Source organism: Haliotis rubra, unplaced genomic scaffold (assembly GCF_003918875.1).
Source record: "Haliotis rubra isolate DU_JTF1 unplaced genomic scaffold, ASM391887v1 Scf63, whole genome shotgun sequence".
NCBI classification, from domain to species: Eukaryota; Metazoa; Mollusca; class Gastropoda; order Lepetellida; family Haliotidae; genus Haliotis; species Haliotis rubra.
Window position 1 is genome coordinate 777571 of NW_025767335.1, and position 12569 is coordinate 790139.

Below are 12569 nucleotides of genomic sequence, written 5' to 3' on the forward strand. Positions count from 1 at the left end.
ATACACGGAAAATAGTTTTCAATCATGTGAGGTGATACACTGGGTCAACATGTGACCAAACAAGATAATGCACAATCCACAAATGCTATTTAAATGCACACATACTCGTTTACAATCACAACAGATAATACAAAGGTCCCGGGCCTAGATTTTCGAAGCTCTCTTAGCGCTAAGATAGTCGTAAGTTAATGTTCATGTATGGCACTTACGACTATCTTAGTGCTTAGAGAGCTTCGAAAATCTAGGCCCAGTAGTAATTAACCATATCAGACCCTAAAACGAAACTCAAGTGAGTGAGTATGATCTTACGCCGCTTTTAGCAATATTCCAGCAATATCACGTCGAGGGACACCAGAAATGGGCTTCACACATTGTACCCATTTGGGGAATCGACGAGCGAACGCTCTTCTACTTTACCGCCCCCATACAAAAATGAACACAGTGCTGTTACCGACGTAGTCAGCTTTATTCCAGCCTTACTAGTAAATCACAACGTATGTTACATCACAATTATACATGCATGCTTCAGAACCAGATAATCCAGTGACTTCAAAGCATTTAATTTAATTATCCACAGCGTCGGGCAGGATGGGATTCAGTCATTAGCGTTATGGATCGAGGTGACAGTGGATGTGCCTGGAATCTCCTTTGTCTCACACTTATATAGGTACAGTCAGCTATTTCTATACTCCCCATCAAAAGTTTAGACTCACTAGTGTAAATGTAGCCACTTACTTTAGTCAACTCTTCTAAACTAGATTTTGCAAAATTCGCCATACTGTTTAAAGGTACTGTTTACACATGAACTGATGTATTGTAAAACAAATTCGTCACGTTGAAAAGATTATTGTCATGGGTTAAAAAAATGATATTTTACACCACAACACAGCTATTCACATGCACGATATTTGCACATTGCATATTTGCTTTTAAGCAATTTAATGCATGATCCTCGTGCAATTCATCTGCATAAGGTTTGGAGTTTGTTCCCGAAAGTTAGTGAAGAAATTCCTCTTCGATGTAACCACACATATATGCATGACATAATAGTGAGTGGTTTAAGTGAGTCTAAACTTTTGATGGGTAGTATACTTCGAACATCATCTGTGAAGATCCGGTTAAGATTGGACTCATGTTTGTCGTAAGAGGCGACAAACGGAATCGTGTGGTCACGCACACCGAATTAGTCTACACATGTCATCGTATCGATGCTCATGGTGCCGATCACTGGACTGTCCGTTCCAGACTCTATTAAACTAAATGTCAAAAGAAAGTCTCCCATGACGAAACTTCTTATAGAAAATAATAACCAAATGCGCTGAATGAAAATTCATTTGTATTGGAAGGATGGATGGCTTCCACTGTATTTACAATGGTTTACACAAGTAAACAAAGCAAACTTATTAAATTTACAGACAGATGAATCACATGGGGGTCAAATTTAAATCATAGAGTTATTCGTTATCGAGTTCAATGTACTCTCCAGGATGCTTTTGGGGTCAGTATCCTCGAGAGTTAATGCATGCATGAACACAACGTCTCACAGACGTTATGAGACGTCTGGTGACGTCATTGGGAATGTTCTGCCTGTTCTGAGATCCGGTAAACGTGCCGGTCAAGGCAGTACGCTGATATTGTTCGCATTGTTGAAATGTGTCACAATCCTTGCCGTGTGAGGAGTGGCATCATCCTGCTGGAACAAAGTTCCTTGCGGCTGTTCGTGCACGAAAGGCACAACGACTGATCTAAGATCATCATGAATGTATCGTTGGACAGTTATGAGTAACGGGGTCGTGTTCCCCCCAAGCCATCACACTTCCGCCACTATATGGCACGTTCCGTTCACCTCTGCGTCGATACACCCGTCCATAGTTGTGATAAAGGGTAATCTCTCATCGCTGAAGAGCACACGACGCCAATTCCTAAGCTTCCAACGTCTCACTCGCGTTGCCCAACGTAACCTGTTTTGGCGTTATTGTGGTGTCAACGTTAGTCCACGTTACGGTCGACGGACACGAATTCCTGCAGTACGTAGTCGTCTTGCTGCTCATAACACGACCTTCTGCTGTTGATGACGTTTCTGCCACCGTGAGGAACCGGTTCCTTAGGTGTAACATGGGCAGATAACGGTCTTCAGAAGGGTCGTGACCTTTGGTCTGCCAGTTTTCGGTCTATCGAAGGTCGTGTCTCTCTGTTGAAAACGTTCCATTAATGTGTTGATGGTTTTACGGTGGCCTCTAAACGTCCTTGCAACGTTGGCGTGAGACGCGCCCATATTGATCATGCCTATCGTTCTTTCTCTCTGTTCACGACTAGGCCTGTGTATTTTAAATGTGTTTTCCTGTCACCTAAGCTCAGTGGGATTGCATTCACAATTATTTGGTTTCTCAATGTGAATTTTATTCATTTGGATATGGAAAAGCACGCATTTCTGTACATGTCTTTATCAAAAAGTGCACGACATTCTCAATAGTTGGCATCTTTTGACCCACATTTGGGATGCGCTTGAGTGCATAGAAAACGTTCGATTTCGTTTATTCGATCACTTCCCCAAAACATAACTTCAAAATTTTAATGGGACACCTTCTTTTGGCATTTAGTTTATTATCAAACCGCCGTCATATAGTTAGAATATTGCTGAGTGTGGCGTTAAACAACAAACAAAAGAAAAACAAAACTTCAAACGCTGTCGATGTGTTTGCACCAACATGGATCAGCCATACACAATAGCTAACACATGGAAAAGCCATAACCTTGACCAAGCTAAGTTGTTACCAACAAGCAAGTCTCTGCCTTGAACCGGAAGAATTTTCTTGACACCAACCTTCACGAATCCTTAAACCTACCTGACGGCACATCAACAACATGAAGAGACGCACCAGTAACTTAACCAATACTCTCAAATAAAACATTGAGTTAGCAGTTAGTAAATGATCGGATGCGGATTATCTCGTGTAAGCAAGACAAAAACTTCTGAAATATAAGGTACATACTTAGCAGCGACCCGTGAAGGTCCGGGTTAGAATATTGATCTTCAGTAACCCATGCTTGTCGTAAGAGGCGACTAACGGGATCGGGTTATCGGGCTCGCTGAATTGGTTGACACATGTCATCGTATCCCAGTTGCGTAAATCGATGCTCACGCTATTGATCACTGGGTTGTCTGGTCCAGACTAGATTATTTACAGACCGCCACCATATAGCTGGAATATTGCTGAGTGCGGCGTAAAACTAAACTCACTCACCCTCTCTACAACAAACAAAAAGTATTGGAACACCCTAACATTTGACAGTCATATATAAACTTAAACGTGGTGAGGTCATTTATACTCTAAGGTAAATGCAACTTTTTGTGTGCTTAATGGGCACTTCAAACGACATGCTGGAACATGCAGTGAAGCAACTGATTCAATATTCGTTGAGTTTGAGTGAAATGAAACATTGACAGTCCAAAACAGTGAAAAACAAGGGTGCTGAAACACACCAGCACCATGTTCGATTCAAACGTTGCCACAAGCTGCATGGAAAGTCTGTCTTCCACATGCACTAGGCTGTTGTGTTTGGGCGTTTGAATCAAACAAATTTTAGGGTGTTCCCATACATTTTGTTTGTAGTATAGATACAGCCTTCTTTTCGAACGATCAAGCCTTTCGTGCACCTGTTTACCCAAAGGATGATAACTCTTAATTACTAGCTACATTTGAGTAGTTTACATTAGAGTTTACTAACATTTGAATCAGTTGCTGCCGCTGACTTTACTACAAACATATGTACAAGAGTCTCGACACAACACCTGGGCCATACTAACGATACACATTCCAAATTACAGTCGGCCAAGAAGACTTGTCAGTAAGGCAGCTATCAACGAGGCATCATCCTCAGAGAGATAAAATATACTTATTTGAACTGAAAATCAATAAAAAGTACACACCTGTTTTGGAATTATTTTTAATAAGCCGTTACCTGAATATTATTGTTGATTTGATGTTTTGGGAGCACGTACACAATGTTTCTGACTTCCAAGTCACAGTCAAGACACTTTTCAACATTTGGAGAAGATGTGTACTTTCTTTTGTTTGTCAGTATTGTGTCTGCAGCGATGGACGATGAAAACAGGATCAGTGTGGGAAATAGTTTCCAAATTTGGCTGCCCAGACGGGCTAGCTATGCCTGAAAGTTACTAGCCCACAAAATAATTCACTAGCCCGAAATCTGAATGTAGAAACTAAGCAAAAGATTACAAAACTAGATGAGAATAAGATATTGTCGGCATGACACGGGTTTCATTGAGCTGCCAATATACTCATGCCAATAATGGTTGTCACCCCCTCCCCACCCCGACCCCCACACCCCTCTCAATAAAAAAAATTGAAGGGGTGACAACCATTATTGGCATGAGTATATGATGAACGATGTCATGTCTTTCGACTTTAAGTCAGTTTAAAAAGAACACACATATGTATTTAATATTATAGACCACCACTTCTTGTAAACAAGAGACCATAACGTTTAGCCGTAGACAACCATGGTAGTAGCTGTCGCACCTTTTCACAACTGATGCGTGAATGTTATTGTACTACAAGTATCGGATTAGATGGGGTGGGTAATCAATCACAAACTAAACACCTTGTATACTTCATAAAAGTTGGTCTTCCTTGATCTTGCCAAGTCTACAGGCTCACAAAAATCTGAATGCCCGGGTGCTTAGAATAGCTGTCCAATCACGCTGCAGCAAATTGCGAGATAAGTTCTGTGCGAAGTTACTCCAAAGGCAGAAGAAGATTGTCCCAAGACCAATCTGACTAAGCGACTGTTCACGGGCGATTCAAAGCTGTGAAGATCGGGCTGGAGTTGGTCTTCAACAACCCATGCTTGTCGTAAGAGGCGACTAAGGGCATCGGGTGGTCAGACTCGCTGAATTGGTTGACACATGGACATCATCGTATCCCAACTGCGCAGATCGATGTTCATGCGGTTGATTACTGGATTGTCTGGTCCTGACTCGATTATTTACAGACCACCGCCATATAGCTGAGATATTGCTGAGTGCGGTGTTAAACAACAGACAAACAAAACCATCCCTATTACTACGCCTTTAGGAGGTAATATTTAACTGAAGTCATGGTGGCTACTTTTTCTACGTAATGTAGTTGATTTAATAAAACGGCCCCGGCTGGGCAAGCCAACATTCCTCCCATCGAGATATCAGGACACGTGAACAGTTTGATTTCAACATTTAAGAGATTTGGATAATTTTCTCCAAAATCTCTTTTGCAAAAACATCCTTTCAAAAAGATGATATGTTCATAGGTATAAATGATAATAGCTAATTCGTTTGGAATGATTATATTTTGAAACATTATTTTAGACAAAACTTGTCTCTTTTCGTACACAAAATATGTTATGTGTGTGTGACCAAAATAATATCCTGTCGCTAGTAAAATGGTACCTGGAATACTCAGGACATATAATGCCTCCAAGGAATTTCGACAGTCTATTTGACCTTAGGGAAAATCTCTACGAGGTAATGGTTCTAAGAGGGAAGCTTAATCGTATAGATGTGATCAGTTATATTTGTGAAATTCTATGGATAGATGAATGGATGGGTGTGGAACAGACACTGGCCCAGGTACTCAGATAAAATAGGACGAGCTCCATTACAGCACATGGCACTGTGTCTCTGTAGGGAGCTTAACTGCCGTAGGAAATGGTGTTTCAAGTTTCACAATACTTACATACAGATAAAATCATTCAAAGCTGGACTTCCGTAAAAAGCTGTATCAGACGTAACCGAATAAAATACAGTATATACAAAACATATTTCCATCCTTTCAGTGTTTGGACGGAAATGGCTCTGTGCACGCATACATTCTGTAGTAACAGTACCAGTGACGTCATAAATGGATCCCGAGGCTGTCTTGAAGAAGGGTAACGCTGCCATTAGGGTTGAACGTAAGCCGTTGTTATGGTTTTGTTGAAGAATGTTATGACAGCGACAAAAGGAAGCCCGATCTGACATCTGGTTAATGGAGTTGTGGTTAATTCAACAGCCATGAAACGAGATTAAGATGTATTTCCTTCTAACAAAATACGATTTGAGCAAATATATCAAACAGCTGAGATGAATCTGTTTTCCCACGACGCCCGTGTAATTGGATCGCACGAGTCACAGAGACGGGCAGCTATACTGCTCAGGGTAGCCGGCTGGGGAGCGAATGCCTGGCGGTAGTACTAAACTCTAATTGCTTCCTGAATGAGAAAACTTGCACTAGAAACCGAAGTAAGAATGTTGTTTATGATATGGTCATATTTGCATTCATTCTAAACTGAGGGAAACTAAAAGTATGCAGAGTATGTTGTTTTTTCTGTAATTGGACATTGTAACAACTCAAAACATGTTATATTTGGGATTACTCTTTCTCAATAAAGTACAGATTCTAGTACATTTGTTGGGTTGTGTCTCATCCGGGTTTCAAACTCAAGTCAAGTCAAGTATTTTTTATTCCGTATGTAGGCCACAGGCCCATATACAACATACATACATTTGTTACAAATATAGATACACTTGCATACATATCAATAATACACGTGTTATTTGTTCAAATAGATTTCTTGTCAGTATAAATATATTTAATATAAACATATATACACACCTTTATAAACATTTAAAATGGACAATCTGTGGTTTAAAGAACATTTATTGGAGTTCGATTGCTCTGATTTTATAAGCATGAAGGATATATTTACCTAAATTTCTTGTGTTTCATTATTTGTTGATAACAGGGACTTCAATTTATAGTAGTTGGGTTGTTTCTGATATAAATATGGCAAGTATTTTAATCTAAGGGAGTTATATTCAGTACATGCAAAAATAAAATGATACTCATCTTCTACACCCAGCTTACATAATGGACAATTACGTTCTGCAACCTCAACATTTAACCATCTAAATTTGATCAAAATGTTTCGAAACTTTTTGTCCAAGATACATGATAAATATATTTCTGGAGTTAACAGACTTTTAAACTTTCGGTAAATACGGTATCGTGAACTGTTATTCAATGTACAATTCCATGGTTGAAAAAACATATTGATTGCAACAGTCTTGAATCTATTTACAAATGAAGCTGCATCACCAACTGTCTGAGACATCCAGACGTAACCAAATCCATCTGAGAAAAGTATTTCTCTAATATATGAAGCATATGTCTTATATCCACAGTTATCGTAATACATTTGCATTTTGTACACTTTCAAAGGAGTTCTATCTTGATGCATATGAATAACCTTTAACCAATATTTTAAAGTTTTACACAATGCGTATATAAAGAGAGGATAAGTATTTAATGTTGTTATTGGTTGGCCATTTAAAAAACACTTTTCATTTCTTGCTAAACGCCCTCCCCTTCTAAAAACAACTATATATGTCTTGTCTAAATTTACTTTTAGACCTGAATATTCAGTGTAATTATGTAAAATATTAAGTTGATTCTGTAAGCCTGGAATTGTATCAAATATAAGAACAACATCATCTGCAAACGTAAGTAACATGATTTCTACTGGAAATAACTGCACTCCATATTTACCATATCTAGATATGTCGTCTGATAATTCACTAATGAAAAAGGAAAACAATAAAGGACTAAGAACCCAACCTTGCTTTAAACCAATTGGACAGTCAAAATACTCAGTATATCCGTTATCACTTCTAACACAAGCTGTTACCGAGCTGTAAATACTCATTTTAGCAGTTAGCATTTTCCCATGTAAACCAGATTTGAATAAGCTCTTATATAACTTAGAACGGTCAATTGAATCAAAGGCTTTTCTAAAATCAATAAAAGCAACATATAACTTTTTCCTTTTCTTAATTAGACATTTTTCTATAACACCATGCAAAGTAAAAATATGATCAATTGTAGAGTACCCTTGTCTAAAGCCAGCTTGTGTTTCGGGAACTTTACTCCATATATTTGTCCTGTTCGTGATACGGACATTTAAAATAGATGTATAAGATTTACTTAATTTACACAATAAAGAAATCCCCCTGTAATTATCTGGGTTTTTGCGATCACCCTTTTTATGTAAAGGAATAACTATTGCTTTCGTCCAAGCCATGGGAAAAACACCTGTGTTAAAAATACTATTGAACAATACCTTTTAAAAAGGCATAATAATATGTATAGATGATTTCAACAGTTCAACAATTACACCATCTCTACCAGCTGACTTGCCATTTTTCAGATGAAAAAGACATGAACTTATTTCCCAATCAGTGATAGCAGACTCACGAATACAGCGATCAATGTCATTTAAATAGAATATTTACATCAGGACTGAAAACATCATTCTCAATGATATCATCAGCTTGATTTTTGGGTGTGAACAACCTTTTAAAAAAATTATACAATAAAGATTTATCTACTGGACAACGGGAGCTCTTTGTATTATTCAGACTTCTCAACTCTTTCCAAAAAGCAGAAGTGTTATGGATAGAAGATTTTAACTTAGAACTTTTCTTTTGCTGAAATGTTAACTTATCTTTTCTACATTCATATTTGTATTTATTCCTTAGTTCACAATATCTGCGTCTCCTGACGGCTGATTTAGTGTTTCTGTAACGTCTCAATTCTCTTCTAGCCTCTCGCTTAGCATACTGACATCTACTAGCATAAAATCCACGATTAGCTGCTTTATAAAGTATCGTTTTAAACACATCTGCTGATTTTAAAATATGTTTGACAAATATATCAAGTGCTTTGTGGACATCAAAATTAACTAAATCTACTAACACCCTCAGTGTCAGGCACCTGATGGTATTCAACCCAACAAAAGTACTAGAATCTGTACTTTACTGAGAAAGTGCAATCCTAAATACACTCTTCAAAAAAAAGAAACGCATAGGTGATTTGCAGAATATTGGACTCATGTAGCCGCGGCAAAAACAATACAAAAAGTAGTTGCAAGCAACGATGGTGGCTCCTTGGCTTTAATTCTATCTAGCCTATTGTGTCTCACATATCTGATGAAAGAAGTAATAGTTTTAGTTAATATAAATCATATGACTGCTAGTCGAATGCTCTTCGACTGCTGGAAATACTGGAAGGTCTTTAAGTTTCGATAAATTCATCTCAAAACCTTATTTCTTAGATTAAAAAATATCACTTAGGTATCATGAATCTCAAAAGAGAAGAACCCTTTTGTTCAAACAACATTGTGTAGTCATCAAACAACTTTCTTTACTTTTTGTTTTGTCTGTGTAACCATCACTAATTCCTGCATCATTTTGTAGACGTTATTCTCTGGCTGGGTAATCTGGCGTAAAAAATGGTTTAGTGATGACGACGGTAAGAAATTAATTCGCAGCCACATGACCCCTACCACATTTGAAATGCTGCGTTTTATGCGGAAAAGGCACATTGGTGATTTTGTATAGATGAGCTGTCTTAGATACCCGTGAACAGTTTTAACTTTGGCCACAAAGACAGGGATTCAGCGACTTCTAATGGCAGGGACTTAGTGACCTATAATGGCAGGGATTCAGGGGCCTATAACGACAGGGATTTAGCGACCTATAACGACAGGAATTCAGGGGCCTATAATGACAGGGATTTAGCTACCTATAATGGCAGGGATTTAGCTACCTATAATGGCAGGGATTCAGGGGCCTATAACGACAGGGATTCAGGGACCTATAATGACAGGGATTCAGGGACCTATAATGGCAGGGATTCAGGGACCTATAATGACAGGGATTCAGGGAACTATAATGACAGGGATTCCGGGACCTATAATACCAGGGATTCAGCGAACTATAATGGCAGGGATTCAGGGAACTATAATGGCAGGGATTTAGCTACCTATAATGACAGGGGTTTAGCTACCAATAATGGCAGGGATTCAGGGGCCAAAAATGACAGGGATTCAGGAAACTATAATGACAGGGATTCAGGGACCTATAACGGCAGAGATTCAGCTACGTATAATGACACGGATTCAGGGGCCTATAATGACAGGGATTCAGGGAACTATAATGACAGGGATTCAGGGACCTATAATAGCAGGGATTGAGCGACCTATAATGACAGGGATTCAGGGAACTATAATGACAGGGATTCCCGGACCTATAATAGCAGGGATTCAGCGAACTATAATGACAGGGATTCAGGGAACTATAATGACAGGGATTTAGCTACCTATAATGACAGGGGTTTAGCTACCTATAATGGCAGGGATTCAGGGGTAAAAAATGACAGGGATTCAGGGAACTATAATGACTGGGATTCAGGGACCTATAATGACAGGGATTGAGCGACCTATAATGACAGGGATTCAGAGACCTATGATAGGAGGGATTCAGCTACCTATAATGACTGAGATTCAGAGACCTACAATGACAGGGATTCAGAGACCTATGATAGCAGGGATTCAGAGACCTATAATGACTGGGATTGAGCTACCTATAATGACTGGGATTCAGCGACCTATAATGACAGGGATTCAGCTACCTATAATGACTGGGATTCAGCTACCTATAATGACTGGGATTCAGCGACCTCTAATGGCAGGGATCAGCGACCTATAATGACAGTGATTCAGACACCTATAATGACTGGGATTCAGACACCTATAATGACTGGGATTCAGAAACCTAAAATGACTTGGATTCAGAGACCCATGATAGCATGGGTTCAGAGACCTATAATGGCAGGGATTCAGCTACCTCTAATGGCAGGGATTCAGCGACCTATAATGACAGTGATTCAGACCCCTATGATGACTGGGATTCAGACACCTATAAAGACTGGGATTCAGACACCTATAATGAGAGGATTCAGACACCTATAATGAGAGGATTCAGACTGCTATAATGACTGGGATTCAGACACCTATAATGACTTGGATTCAGCGACCTCTAATGACTGGGATTCAGAGACCTATGATAGCAGGAATTCAGCGACCTATAATGACTGGGATTCAGAGACCTATAATGACAGGGATTCAGAGACCCATGATAGCAGGGATTCAGAGACCTATAATGACTGGGATTCAGAGACCTATGATAGCAGGGATTCATGGACCTATGGGGTATTCAGCTACCTATAATGACAGGGATTCAGCGACCTCTAATGGCAGGGATTCAGCGACCTATAATGACTCGGATTCAGACACCTATAATGACTGGGATTTAGACACTTATAATGACTGGGATTCAGACTCCTATAATGACTGGGATTCAGACACCTATAATGACTGGGATTCAGAGACCTATAATAGCTGGGATGCAGCGACCTAAAATTACTGGGATTCAGACACTTATAATGACTGGGATTCAGACACCTATAATGACAGCGATTCAGACACCTATAATAACTGGGATTCAGACACCTATAACGACAGGGATTCAGCTACCTATAATGACTGGGATTCAGACACCTATAATGACTGGGATTCAGAGACTTATAATAGCTGGGATGCAGCGACTTAAAATGACTGGGGTTCAGACACTTATAATGACTGGGATTCAGACACTTATAATGACTGGGATTCAGACACCTATAATGACTGGGATTCAGAGACCTATGATAGCAGGGATTCAGAGACCTATGGGGTATTCAGCTACATATAAATATGGGGATTCAGTGCTCATTGTTGACATACTTTCGACGGTAGGGATTAAACTTTATACGATGGCAAGAGAAGTTTAGATACTGACTAACAAAGGAAACATTACACCCAAGTAAGGAAGTGTCTGTCAGCCTTTGGGTGCTTCTCTAGACATTTCCTATGCATTATATATAGTAAAGTGCAGTGCTACAGACAGACCTCTGAGAAGCTCCACTCATATACACGTATATGCACGTATACACTTACAAATAATTGATGATTCAGTCCACATTTTCTTAGATGTCGCTGTCTTTATTCTTAGCGCTGTCGCCCATAGGAATACTTATGAGTTGGGAAATTGTTGTCACAATGATTGTGTAGCGTCGAATCAAGTTATTTGGAGAGCGCCCAATTCTTTTGCTTCCATTAGTGGCCTCTACAGAACTGCGTTCTTGCACTAAAGCACATCCAAACATTTTGCAATTTCGTTTTCTGTGTTTCAGATAAGATGCCTTGACGCTGATAGCTTGATAACAAAACAATGACAGCTCCTTGGGTGCAGGAGGATACTGAGAATGGGCTAGACATACGACAAATGAAACCCCCGTTAATGTGGACGATATCGTTCCCAGTATGATCGTCCGGGTTAATAAATGTGCTGATTAACGAATCTTATATCCATTGTGTCTGATCAATGTACGTGTGGACGTTACCACGAGAAGTCGCCATGGAGGCAGGGTTCTGAATTAACGGCTGTCTGCTTATTGCCTGTTTTGTTATTTGTTGCATTCCCTTATTCTCGATATTTCCCTTAAGGCTGGTAAACTGAAACTACACACTTTTAATTATCCATTTCTTTCTGTCTTTCCTGAGATCACCCACTTGTTACTTCTTATTCATCACCACCCACCTGTCACGATCCATCTACCACTACCTACCTGACACCACCGACCACGTCTCAC